Consider the following 14,584-nt stretch of genomic DNA (forward strand, 5'->3'; position numbering starts at 1 on the left):
AGTAGACCTCCCTAGTCTGAAAATACTAGACCACAGCTGTCCGCTTTTACCTTGGCTGGGGATCCAATTTGGGGGGGACCCCATGTTTTTTGTTTTTAAATTATTTATTTAATGTAAAATAACAGCTTGGGGTGCCCTCTGTTTTGGATTACCAGCCAAGGTAAAGCTGCCAGCTGTGGTCTGCAGGCTGCAGCCATCTGCTTTACCCTAGCTGGCTACAAAAGATGGGGGGGACCTCCAGGTTTTTTTTTTATTTATTTATTGGCTAAATACACATGAAAGTCACTAAAGGGTGACAGCTTAGAATATGCAGGGAGGTGGGACATTATATAGGTCTTTATTATCTATCTATTCATCCATCCATCTTTCCCTCTATCCATTATCTGTCTGTCTATCTATCTATTATCTATATTATTTATTGCAGTTATTACAGCATAAAAAACCGCAGGGACCAACCTGCGGAAAAACCGTGGGAAAAACACATGCAAGTATTTCTGAAGATCCTTTATGACATGCTAATGAGTGCAGGGCCTAGTCGCAAGAGCGTTAGTTCCTGCTTTCATTTTGCCCTCTTAGCATATTAGTGTGCCCACAGGGGCGTGCCAACATGCTATTCAATGCCAATTGTACAGCGTCATCAGTGGTGACACGCATACCTGTGTCCGTTGTCACCGCAACAGACGCCAGGCTGTGCACATGATCAGAAGTCCCGGCAATTCCGGTCATGTGCACTAGACCTCTCTGAAGCTGGCACGCTTCATAGTGTGCATGACCGGAAGTGCTAGAATTTCTGATAATGTGCACTACCCAACGTCTGATGCGGTGACAAAGGACACAGGTACGCGTGTCACCACTGATGATGCTGAGTAGGGGGCATTGAATAGCATGTTAGCACACCTCTGTGGGCACAATAATATGCTAAATGAGCGCAAGAACTAAAGCCCTTGTGACTAGTCCCTGCGCTCCTTAGCATATCATATAGGATCTTCAGAAATACTTTTCTAAAGACTCATTTTTCTATTCTGCTAGATACAGGGACAGTTAGGCAGGGATTAGCAATATACACCCAGAACCACTTATGTTTTTGGGTGCATATTGCACTTGACGGGTTCCCTTTAATGTTCAGGCAGGTTCAGAATGCTATTAACCTGCAGATTAACCCCATATCTGCAGGTTAATAGCATTTTTCATCATGACTGGTTCCCTTTAAAGTAGTACTCCAGTTTTGTTTTGTGTTTTTGTTTTTGCTTTTCTCTAGTGCACATATAATGCTTATTCGTCCGCAATATTCAGGCTGTGTACATTGCATTCATGCATTTCCACCCTTCATCACGGGCACCAGTGTCATGTGATCTCCATCCTTTCTCACCACCACTTCACTACATGTTCTTTTTTACCCTCACAATCTGGGACTTGAGGGTGTTCTTTTTCAGATTCTGGAGAAAGGGAAAGATCCTAATTGAATAAAATTGACCAATTACTGTATTTTTCGGACTTTTTCTCCCCCCCAAATGTTGGGGAAAAGTGGGGGGTGCGTCTTATGGTCTGAATATAGGGCTGCAGGGAATGAGGGTGCTGCGGTGGATTGGGTCATCGGGGGCACGAGCAGGCTGTAACAGCCTGCGGTGACCACGTGGACCCGCTCATTTAATATGCACGCCCATCCTCCCGCCCATCATCTCTCAGCACTGAAGCCGGCACTGACAGGTGGGTGGGGTGATGGGCGAGGGATAAACAGCCGGCCCGCATGATCACCCCTGGCAACTGCAGCCTGGAGTAATCATGTGCGGCTGTATTCACTGCCCCGCAAATCATCATCATCATCCTCAGTGCGGGGGGCAGTGAATCAGTACACATTACTCACCGTTCCCCTGCAGCATCACGATCTCCTCCTGTCTGTGCCGGTCAGCTGACTTGTGACTTGCGTGGAGCCTAGCGGCGCGCACAGCGATAATGTCATTGCTGTGCGCACGTGTCCACACGCAGCCGTTGGCACAGACAGGAGGAGATCGCGATGCTGCAGGGGAACGGGGACGGCTCCACTCAGCGGCGCTGCCGCTGACATAGACGGTAAGATGAGCGGTGCTGCAGGGAGTGAGGTGAGGTAAGGTGAGTATGAACGTTCAATTTTTTTTTTTTATGTGCCACAGGATGCGGCCATACACCAGGATGATGGGGTATATGAGCAGCATGGGGAGTATATGAGCAGGCTAGGTAGTATATGAGCAGGACATTACCCCATAACAGTGGCAGCAGCAGATCCTCGCCCCATAAGTGTGTCATGACCACATTTTTTGCTTAAAATTTTATTTGCCTATTTTCCTCCTCTAAAACCAGGGTGCGTCTTATAGTCCGAAAAATACGGTATTTTCTTAAAATACATATATAAAAATCCTTGCAAATGTACTGGCTGAAAGGTTGAAGACAATATCTTCTATTTTCCATCCGGACTGGTGTCTGTTTATTGGTAGTAAAGGGGCTCATAGGAATAATACAAAGGTTGTTTTAGAACATTTAGGATGGTGAGGGGCGTTGTCTTTGTTTTATTCTGTTATTAGATGCTACCAAGGCATTTGATAAGCTCAAGTGGGAATTCCTGTAGAACGTGTTGGAACGTTTTGGATGTGGCCCTAACTTTATTAGGTGGGCGCAGTTGCTGTATCATGCCCCCTAGGCCAGAGTGGGCATCAATGGAGAACTTGCATATCCTTTTTATTATTCAGGGACACAACAGGGTTCTCGTCTGTCCCCATTACTATTTCCCGTTTTAGTCAAACTCCTTGCAATTAATATTGGGTAAGGCAGGAAGATACTTGGGTTTTATTTATTTGGGTGAGGAGTACAAGATTTTGCTATATGCTGGTGATATTCTTTTGTGTTTGGAGGATGGCCCCAATTAGATTCCCAAGATGATTCAGGTCATTGAGGAATTTGGAGTCCATTCTGACCTGGGAATCAATTGGGAGTCTGCGGTGCTCCTATTGGATGAGGGTATTGAATACCCTGAGTGGGTCTTGAGAATTGATGGCAGCTCCCACTGTGTTGAATACTTAAAGGAGTTGTCCGACACAAACTCCAAAATTCTTTGTAAGCTAATCTGTGCTGTATTGTCATATATATCACCCCTACATTACTTTTTTTTTTCTTTTCTAACTTTTGTTCCTCTTAAGGTATCCCTTTATTCTCTGCAGCTCTTTGTTTACATGCAGCTCAACCAAACATGGAATGCATGACTGCCGAACTTCAGTCAGCGCTGGCACCGCCCGGCCTCACTGTCCAGCCCCGCCCTCTGCACACTCATTGGCTGTCAGTATTCTGCTCAGCACTGACCTCTCATCGCCCCAGCAAAGATGGGCACATTACTACATTATACAGTATGTGCGGTGGATGTGAGGTGATCGTGCTGCACAGATGAGATATCACTGCTCTGTATATCCAGTCATTGCTAGTACAGAGCAGTGATCCTGCTTCTCTCATCTGTAACCACACAATCAACTCACATCCAGCGCACATATATAATGTAGCAATGTGCCCATCCCTGTCCCCATCCTATAGTAATGTTCCCATCCTATAGTATTGTGCCCCCTCTAATAGTAATGTTCCCATGCTGTAGTAATGACACCTTTCCTCATGTTCCCCTGCATATGTCGGCTGATCTGATCAGCTGACCGATCCACCCACACCTAAAAACCAGTTTACAACAGTGGAATTTAACGCGCATCGGCGGGGAGTGTGCCATTCCCCACCCCCATCGTCGGCTCCATGACGTGATTATGGGGTGGCCAAGGATTGTCATAACAGCAGGGGCCAGCTCTGGCATTCACAGGAGTTTAGCATTTCTGCCGTGCAGAGCGGTGCTGGAGCACAGTTCTGTACAGCAGCAGCGATCGGACTAGATCACATTCAAGTCCCCTAATAAAAAGTGTAAAAACCCCCCCAAAAAACAGCTGTTAAAAATATGAAGACAATTAAACACACATTTGGTATCGCTGAATTCAGAAATACCTGATATATCAAATCATGAATGAAATTAATCTGTTCAGTAAAGGGAGTGACGAGAAAAAAAACTAAACCAGAATTGTGTTGGTTTTTTTTGGTCTCCGGAACATTACAATAAAATGCAATAAGACGAGATCAAAACATCACATCTACCCAAAAATGGTATCCGTAAAAACGTCATAAAAAAAAGACATCACACACCAGCAGATCCTCGAAAAATAAGAACATTACAGGTCTCAGAATAGGTGAGAAAATGCTTCCCCAATATCTGAACCCCCTGAATTTTGGTTAGGCAGGTATATAAAATGGCCTGCAGAATGTCTAGTGTGGAGCAGGCATACACGCTTTTTGCCTCCACTAGTTCTGAAACGGATGCCGGATCTGAGGCAGAGCTGTTTTCAGACACTGGATCCCATACCCCGATGGTAGCGGAGTCGGTCGTCACTGCTGAAATGTCAGAGGCAGGACTAAGTTCTGCACTCCTCCCTCCATTTTGGTATCCCAGTCAGTCTTTTTCCCCTACAAAAAGATTCATAAATGTGAATTGTAATGTTTCGAACTTGTTGCATTAACCACATAAAGAATGGTGGTGTCAAATGACTCACGAACTCCCTAAATAAATATATTAGAGGGTATAGTTTACAAAAAAGGTACTTATGGGGTTTGTCTGTTGCTCTTGAACCCCACAGGCTCTGCAAATATGACAATCTATTCCAAATACAGCCAAAATTGCTTTCCAAAATTCCAGCATTGCTCCTTCCCTTCTGAGCCCGTAAGTTTGTCCAAACAGAACTTTTGACTATATGAGGGGTATTGCCACACTCATGAGACAGTGGGTAACAAGCCGTGTTGTCCACATTATGGTGCTACGTCTTGTTAATGTGCCAACTTTGGTGCAACATTTTTGTGAAAAAGATAAAATAAAAAAAGAAAATGTTTAATATGACAATGTAATGTAATCAAATTTTGTAAAGTACCTGTAGATTCAAAATTCTCACTATAACCCTGGACAACGTCCTTGAGGGGTCTAGTTTCCAAAATGGAGTCACTTGTGTTGGTGTTTCTGTTATTTAGTTATCTTTAGGGGTCCTGCAAATGCGACATGGTGCCCGCCATTTATTTCAGCCAAATTTGTGTTTGAGAATTCAGATAGCGCTCCTTACTTTTTGAGCTGTGGCATTTGTCCAAACAGAGGTTTCTGACCACATGGAGGATATCTGCACTCTCGGGGAAAAAACTGGGTAATAATTTTTCAGGTTCTTTTTGGCCTGATATCTCTTGTAAAAGTGAATAAGTTGGGGCTAAACAAACTTGCTAACTCATCTGAAAGCAGCATGATGTAGGCAAAGAGATCCTGATTCCAAAGATGGGATCACTGAGGTTACTGGATGCAACCGGTCAGATATAATCAGATTTTAGTTGTAGCAAAGCAGCAGAGCTTAAAAAGCTGCACCCACCCACACCAGGCTTCAGTGCACATTTCCATACGGAGAAGCTGCTAATCACAGAGGAGGGCAGAGTCTGACTAATGATAAAGCAACTAAAGCTTAAACTAACTTTGCAGGTAAACAAAAGCACTATTTGTGATTAGATGCAGGGCTGTAATCTGTATGTCCACCCTTAGGCTATGTGCGCACAGTGCGTTTTTCGCGGCGTTTTTGCGCGTTTTTCGGGTGCGTTTTTGGCCTCAAAACTGCAGGACTTTGCTTCCCCAGCAAAGTCTATGAGTTTTCATTTTTGCTGTCCGCACACATCTGTTTTTTTTACCTGCGTTTTTGAGTTAAAAAAAAAAATGGACATGTCAGTTCTTTCCTGCGTTTTTCTGCGTTTTCCGCCCATGCAATGCATTTGAAAAACGCAGCAAAACGCAGCCAAAAACGCACCAAATCGCGGCAAAAACGCAGCGTCAAAAAGACGCAGTGTGCGCACATAGCCTTATAGCATGCGGCCTTCAGATTACATAGCAGAAACCTGCTAACAGATTACCTTTTAAGGCTATGTGCGCACTTACCGCATTTTGCCGCGGATTTTCTGCGGATTTGCTGCATGTTTCGCTGCAGAAAATATTCATAACATCTCTGCAGTGAATCACCAGCAAAACCTATGGGCAAAGAAAATGCTGTGCGCACTAGGCGGAATTTGACAGCTGCATGTTTTGCTGCGGGATTCCCGCAGCAAAAACAATTGCATGTCACTTCTTTTTTGCACGTCGCTGCGGGATTTCACTCCATTGACTCCAATGTAATCGTGAAATTCTGCAGGGAATAACGCAGGCAGCAAATTCTGTGCGGTTCACTGCGTTTTCCTGCGTTATTCCCTGCGGCATTTCGCGGTTTACCTCCGGTAATGTACATCGCTTGCCTGCGGTTTTGCAGGGAAGTGATGTCCTTACAGGAAGAGGAAGCGGAGCAGAGAGTAAACACAGACATCACAGACATAGAACACAGACACATAGAACACACATAGAAAGCAAACGGAAATATAGAAAACAAAGCACGTGGGTTCCACTGCATATTTACCGTCCAGCCGAGGTAAGCACACAGCGGCGGCCCGGTATTCTCAGGCTGGGGAGGGCGAGGGGCAGGGTTAATGTCCCCCGCCTCACTCCCCCTCCCGCAGCCGAGAATATCAGCCGCAGCTGCCCCGGCACTGTCGCATGCATTATGCGGCAGTACCGGCGTGTCCCCGGCTCTTCCTGCAGCCGTGTAGCAGTGGCAGCAGGGTAATACAAGGGGTTAATAGTGGCGGATTGCCGCCATTAACTCCAGGCTTGATCATGGCAGCGTCTGAGACAGCTGACATGATCAACCCGTAAGTAAAGTGAATAAAACACACACACAGAAAAATCCTTTATTTTAAATAAAACAAACAAGCCTCGTTCACCATTTTATTAACCCCTCCCGCACCAAACCTCCGGCGTAATCCACAGGTCCTGCGCTGCTCACATCCAGCCGCGACTGACACACAGCGCTGAATTACCTCTGCTGTCTCGCAGCGAGACAGCAGAGGTAATTACCGGTCATTTCCCACGGCCGGTAATGTGAACTCACTGCCGACCGTGGGAAATGCAGCTGTCTGTCTGTCTGTCTGTCTGTCTGTCTGTCTGTCTGTCTGTCTGTCTGTCTGTCTGTCTGTCTGTCTGTCTGTCTGTCTGTCTGTCTGTCTGTCTGTCTGTCTGTCTGTCTGTCTGTCTATCCCTCTATCTATTCTTCGGTCTCTTTATCTATCTACTATCTCTGAATGAAATGACTTTTTTTTCTTTTTCAATGTGCTTTATTGCATTGAATGCAATAATGCACATCCCAACCCGCACGCGGCAAACCGCATGCGGTTTTCGGGTGCGGTTTCCCGCGGTTTTTTACCGCGGGTGCGGTAACCTTTGAATACCTGCGGGATTTTCTTGAGAAAATTCCATTTTCCAGTGAGCACATAGCCTAAAGGCATAAAAACTAAAAGTTTGAAAATTTACGAAATTGTCATCAAATTTCCGGTTCCCTTCACAAATATTCTCAAAAAATATCTTTAATTTGCCACTAACTTGAAGTACAATATGTCATGAAAAAAAAAAATCTGAGTCACTGGGATCTTTGAATCGTATTGCCTCATCATGTGTATTCAGTAGTTCCTCTTACATTCAGGCTGCAGTGTACCTCTCTCCTCTTTGTCGGGGTGCAGCGGAGAAAATTTAAGCATAGAAGGAAAAAAGTCACACTCCCCCCCCCCCCTTCTGTAGTTGGCGCGCTTTTCTGTGAAGCTGCAGTTCTCACGGGTGATCAGCTGATCGCTCACAGAAGCCGGGCGATCAGCTGATCGCTCACAGAAGCCGGGCGATCAGCTGATCGCTCACAGAAGCCGGGCGATCAGCTGATCGCTCACAGAAGCCGGGCGATCAGCTGATCGCTCACAGAAGCCGGTCGCCGGGCAATCACCTGATCGCTCACAGAAGCCGTCCGCCGGGCGATCAGCTGATCGCTCACAGAAGCCGGCCGCCGGGCGATCAGCTGATCGCTCACAGAAGCCGGCCGCCGGGCGATCAGCTGATCGCTCACAGAAGCCGGCCGCCGGGCGATCAGCTGATCGCTCACAGAAGCCGGCCGCCGGGCGATCAGCTGATCGCTCACAGAAGCCGGCCGCCGGGCGATCAGCTGATCGCTCACAGAAGCCGGCCGCCGGGCGATCAGCTGATCGCTCACAGAAGCCGGCCGCCGGGCGATCAGCTGATCGCTCACAGAAGCCGGCCGCCGGGCGATCAGCTGATCGCTCACAGAAGCCGGCCGCCGGGCGATCAGCTGATCGCTCACAGAAGCCGGCCGCCGGGCGATCAGCTGATCGCTCACAGAAGCCGGCCGCCGGGCGATCAGCTGATCGCTCACAGAAGCCGGCCGCCGGGCGATCAGCTGATCGCTCACAGAAGCCGGCCGCCGGGCGATCAGCTGATCGCTCACAGAAGCCGGCCGCCGGGCGATCAGCTGATCGCTCACAGAAGCTGGCCGCCGGGCGATCAGCTGATCGCTCACAGAAGCTGGCCGCCGGGCGATCAGCTGATCGCTCACAGAAGCTGGCCGCCGGGCGATCAGCTGATCGCTCACAGAAGCTGGCCGCCGGGCGATCAGCTGATCGCTCACAGAAGCTGGCCGCCGGGCGATCAGCTGATCGCTCACAGAAGCCGGCCGCCGGGCGATCAGGTGATCATTCGGCCGCTGAGAGAGAGCATGCGCAGCGAAATCAAAAGGATTCCACTGCTCAAACGCTACATGCTGCGTTCCTGCAGCCCGACGGTCAGTCGTTCCACGACTGATCAGTCGGGCGGAGGATGCAACGCAGCGTCATCAGTCACAATGCGCTGCTCATAAAAGTCTATGGGAACAACGGAATCTGCCAAACGGATTCCGTTGTTTACCAGAGCCGTGGATTGTGACTGATACAAATTGACGGAAATGTTAACCTAACCTTAAATAGCTGCAGTCATTGGCTGATTTCACAGGGGAAGCGTAACCCTCCGAGTGCTGCCTGTCAGCAGCTTTCACAATATTACAGTATACATAAAAAATGACTTCATTTGTATGGAACACCCTATACTCCTGGTATCCCATGGAGATGGCTACTTTGTGGGATGCAACACTTGTCCTCCGGTGGCTTTGTCATTTTTCGGCACCATCTTGTGCCCGTACCTTCTAACTGTCCGGAAGTCAGAAGTTATGACACACATTCTCAATACAAGTCTGTGAGAGCCAGAATGAGGCTCTTATAGAGATGTATTGATTTTGTGACCTCCGGCGTGCTCCATGAAACACCGGAGCTACCGGCAGGTCACAAATTACAGGGGACTGACCGGAACGGCGAAGGAAAAAGATGAAGGCTGCAGCATGTGAGGCTAAGACTAGGGGCATGGTGCTTACAATTAAAGCCATTGCAACGCTGAAATTAAAAAAAAAAAAAAAAAACATTTTCTGGGTGAAAGTATTAAATATATGAAGGAAGGGGTGCAAAAATCATTGAAAGTCATGACATCAGCTGAGATCTATCAGCAATTAGAAAGCAATCAGCTGGCTGAAATATGGCCCATAACTGATCACCAAGGAGCCACGCAAAAAAGACTACTGATTACACGTGTTCTCAAGGGCGCCAAAAAAAATATCCTTTCCAAAGGAAAGAAAAACGGAGGCTAACAAGCAATCAGATAACAGATCCACTTCCATACACTTCCATGTTAAAAAAAAAAAAATGGATCCTGCATACTTTTTTCATTAACATTGGAGCCTATGGAAAACGGATTCTGCAAATACAACTTTGTCCGTTGTGAAAAAAACGGATTTTTGCAGAATCTGTTTTCCATAGGCTCTAATGTTTGATTTATGCAGGATCCGTTTTTTTAACATTGGAGCCTATGGAAAACAGATTCTGCATAAATCCGTTTTTTTTCAAAACGGACAAAGTTGTATTTGCAGAATCCGTTTTCCATAGGCTCCAATGTTAAAAAAATGGATCCTGCATAAATCTATTTTTTCATTAACATGGGAGTGTATGGAAAACTTTTTGTCCCAACGGATTGCTGCTGGATCCGTTCTAACAAATGATTACTGCACATGTGATCTTGCCTTTTATTCCATTTTTATTATTTTTTGCAGAGTATGGACAGATATGGCTACATTGTGCACAAACCTCTAATTACAAAGCTGATCCTCCAGTTTTATGTGAGTGATGTCTGCATAGGGGCAGCGGGCACAGTGTGGACTCGTAGGGTTAATCCTATACACAGTGGACGTCCCTATACAGATATCGCTCCCTTCTCATTCCTTTTTTTCCCAAAGTACCAAAACTGGGGAAAAGCAGAGAAGGATGATATTTAGCTTCTTGGTCCTGTTTTCCATATTTGGAAATGTTTACCCAAAGCAGTGATCTATTGAAAGAGGAGGGGAGGTGAGTCAGGGTTTGGAAGCAGGATATGAGCGCTCGTAGATGTGACATCCCCCTCCTATGTTTGAAGCTTGCTTTGTGGTCTCTTTCAGGTTTGGAGCCCCTGGATCTCTGGATCTGGTTTAGACTTCAGTAAGTGTGCGGTGTCTGGGGGAGAACACAAGAGCGAGGTGAGTGCTGAGTTATTGTGCTGTCTTGGTCTCCAATATTCCTATTTTCTTAAGGAACGCGTTATCTTACCAACTATCTCCAAAGTAAGGATTTCTAAAAATCCGATGTGACAATGTCTGCTCTAAATGCCTTGTTTTCTGCTCTATTCTACAGTTACCTGTGGACTCTTCCCAAAAAAAAAAAGTCCCTTCTTTTGGATGTATGTTGAATATTGATTTCATCATCCCATGGTGTTTGCCATCAATCAATTTTTAAAAGATGCTGACTAAGAAGTCTTGTATGGTGCTGAAGGATATTGGCGGCCATGTTTATTTCCATGGTTAGCCAGGACTACACACACATGGCATGTGATATCTGGGCCTGCTGGTTCTTTAGTAACGTCATGCTGCATTTTGTAGGTAGCGGCAGATCACCAGCACCTTGTAAGAGTGCACCTGCTCCACCTACACAGGCACGCTCGCTCTGTTTCCTTCACATTTCCTTATACATGAATTGAGTGAACAAGTGCTCAACCAGTGATACAGAAAAGGGGCATGGCTCAAGCCTTTAAATTTGGCAGATTTGACTAATAAATACTTAAAGGGGTGCCTGGCCTCACTAAAGACTACAAGCAGCATGGGTGAAGTGAAAGTATCAAAATGATGTACACTCCATTAATGTCACCTCCTTGGGGTATCACAGGATGCTGACATCACCATCCTTCTGTTACAGTACTACTGAGACCTGTGATTGGCTGCAGCAATCAGCTGACTAGAACATGTCATCAGAGAAACATCTGATGATGTTATTCTAGTCACACGACAGCTACAGCCAATCACAGGCCTCAGTGTGTGACAGCAGAATGGTTATGTCACAGCTTCTAGTGCCAACATAGCCCCCCCCACTGCCAGCACAGACCCCGCCCCCCCACTGCCAGCACAGACCCCGCCCCCCCCACTGCCAGCACAGACCCCGCCCCCCCACTGCCAGCACAGACCCCGCCCCCCCACTGCCAGCACAGACCCCGCCCCCCCACTGCCAGCACAGACCCCGCCCCCCCACTGCCAGCACAGACCCCGCCCCCCCACTGCCAGCACAGACCCCGCCCCCCCCACTGCCAGCACAGACCCCGCCCCCCCACTGCCAGCACAGACCCCCGCCCCCCACTGCCAGCACAGACCCCGCCCCCCCACTGCCAGCACAGACCCCGCCCCCCCACTGCCAGCACAGACCCCGCCCCCCCACTGCCAGCACAGACCCCGCCCCCCCACTGCCAGCACAGACCCCGCCCCCCCACTGCCAGCACAGACCCCGCCCCCCCACTGCCAGCACAGACCCCGCCCCCCCACTGCCAGCACAGACCCCGCCCCCCCACTGCCAGCACAGACCCCGCCCCCCACTGCCAGCACAGACCCCGCCCCCCACTGCCAGCACAGACCCCGCCCCCCACTGCCAGCACAGACCCCGCCCCCCACTGCCAGCACAGACCCCGCCCCCCACTGCCAGCACAGACCCCGCCCCCCACTGCCAGCACAGACCCCCCCCCCCCCCCCCACTGCCAGCACAGACCCCCCCCCCACTGCCAGCACAGACCCCCCCCCCACTGCCAGCACAGACCCCCCCCCCACTGCCAGCACAGACCCCCCCCCACTGCCAGCACAGACCCCCCCCACTGCAGCACAGACCCCCCCCCACTGCCAGCACAGACCCCCCCCCACTGCCAGCACAGACCCCCCCCCCACTGCCAGCACAGACCCCCCCCCCCCCACTGCCAGCACAGACCCCCCGCCCACTGCCAGCACAGCCCCCCCCCCCCCACTGCCAGCACAGACCCCCCCCCACTGCCAGCACAGACCCCCCCCCCACTGCCAGCACAGACCCCCCCCCCACTGCCAGCACAGACCCCCCCCCCACTGCCAGCACAGACCCCCCCCCCCTGCCAGCACAGACCCCCCCCCCCCACTGCCAGCACAGACCCCCCCCCACTGCCAGCACAGACCCCCCCCCCCCCCCACTGCCAGCACAGCTTCCCCCCCACTGCCAGCACAGCTTCCCCCCCCACTGCCAGCACAGCTCCCCCCCCACTGCCAACACAGCCCCCCCCCCACTGCCAACACAGCCCCCCCCCCACTGCCAGCACAGACTCCCCCCTTCCACTGCCAGCACAGACTCCCCCCTTCCACTGCCAGCACAGACCCCCCCTTCCACTGCCAGCACAGACCCCCCCCTTCCACTGCCAGCACAGACCCCCCCCTTCCACTGCCAGCACAGACCCCCCCCCTTCACTGCCAGCACAGACCCCCCCCCCCCTTCACTGCCAGCACAGACCCCCCCCCCCCCTTCACTGCCAGCACAGACCCCCCCCCCCCCTTCACTGCCAGCACAGACCCCCCCCCCCCCCTTCACTGCCAGCACAGACCCCCCCCCCCTTCACTGCCCAGCACAGACCCCCCCCCCCCCCCTTCACTGCCAGCACAGACCCCCCCCCCCTTCACTGCCAGCACAGACCATCAATGCAGCTTGTGTTGAATCAACATATTTTATCTTCTCCCAATCCATGGCCCCTGTCCAGTTAGCATGTGGGTCAGACCCCCCCCCCCCCCCCTTTTACTGTTTAAAAAAATAAAATAAAATCTGGTTTTACACAGACTAATATTTGGGATTTGTGTGGTCCAGATCTTGAATATAGTGATTTTTCATGTTGGGTGGGCAGGTCCTTTCTCTGTGTGTCTCTGCACAGCTTATTTCTAATGAAGACGTCCCCTTCCATATTCCCTGTATGCGTTTCTTCTGGGAGACTGCTATATAGGTTCAGTCTGGATGAGACCTCGTAGTGACCTCGGCCATTGTGTAACACTAGTACCTCCCTCCTGGGGTATTTTTAGTTCCACCTGGTGCAGAGGAGGAAACGTCTGACAATCATTAGCACATGGACGTTTTCACCACCGTTGTCACAGCTACAGAATCATGACTAGTGAAAATAAGCTTTTTGAAAGTGATAAATACAAAAAATGAGCCAGAAAATTGCACTGATATCAATCAATGAAATGTAAATGTATTTTTATGACTTTTTTGGGAAAAAACACAAATAATTTTACGTTAAAAATGTTGTTTCCTGCACCACAAGTAGCATGCAGGCTGCTGTACAGAGGTCTGTATTCTGCTTGTGGACACAATGAGATAAACTCCAATTTTCGGCAGTAGCTCAATGCTTCTTGCTCTGTATGCCTCTATAGGGAGGTAAGTGCTGCATACAACACATTACACCCAACCTGTGGAAATGTGCTCCGAAATCTACAGACTTCTTACACTCACCGTAACCAATCAGCAATGCAGTGTAATGTGGCTGGATCATGGCACTGAATGGCTACTAATCTGCTGCTTTTCTCCTGTACTTCTTTCTACTCCATCACTTTGCTATTTCTGCATTAGGGGTTGACCAGAAATCTTATTAACCCTTAGAAATTCTGTGCCTTCCATAAATGATCCCCGGCTTTGTTTTCTAATATTGACATATAATGATTCTTATGGACTCCTAGAATTGACTCCTGTATCCAAGTGAATTTAATTTGGGGTTGTAATGTATTTTTCCCCTTGATCAGTGTTCTACAGTGAAATATATGCATAAGCCAAACTCCTTTTAGTCAGTGGAAGAGCTATTGATTCCTACATCCGATTGTAGTATAATGTGAGATGTAAAGACTACACTTCCCAAAATGCAGTATGACAGATCAGACTTTAACCTCTTAATGACTAGGCCGTGTTTTTTTATTTTTTTCTTCACCTTTTCGCTTTCAAGCAACCATAGCTTTTTTTTCATTGACGTGGCTGAGGTTTTGTGTGACACCTTATATAACTATATACATTTTTTTTGCAATGCATATAAAGAAAAAGTGATTTTAGTTGTTTATATATTGTTTTTTAACTGATATAGGTAACCCATCAGGTACTGTATGCCAAGCAGTATTGATACCTTTATGCTTAAATTCCCTCCCTAACCAGGCTTGTATTAAGGTAC

At 48.8% G+C, this 14,584-nt stretch overlaps 1 protein-coding gene across 1 annotated transcript in view; it reads left to right on the top strand.

Annotated features, from left to right (window-relative positions):
- The window catches only part of LOC142296626 (lipoma-preferred partner homolog), a 426,991-nt gene that overhangs the window by 33,831 nt on the left and 378,576 nt on the right, over window positions 1–14,584 (top strand). The window contains exon 2 of the mRNA XM_075340461.1: window positions 10,509–10,586. The gene's annotated coding sequence lies outside the window, so the exon portion shown is untranslated. The remainder of the gene's footprint in view (window positions 1–10,508; window positions 10,587–14,584) is intronic.

Source organism: Anomaloglossus baeobatrachus, chromosome 3, assembly GCF_048569485.1.
Source record: "Anomaloglossus baeobatrachus isolate aAnoBae1 chromosome 3, aAnoBae1.hap1, whole genome shotgun sequence".
NCBI classification, from domain to species: domain Eukaryota; kingdom Metazoa; phylum Chordata; class Amphibia; order Anura; family Aromobatidae; genus Anomaloglossus; species Anomaloglossus baeobatrachus.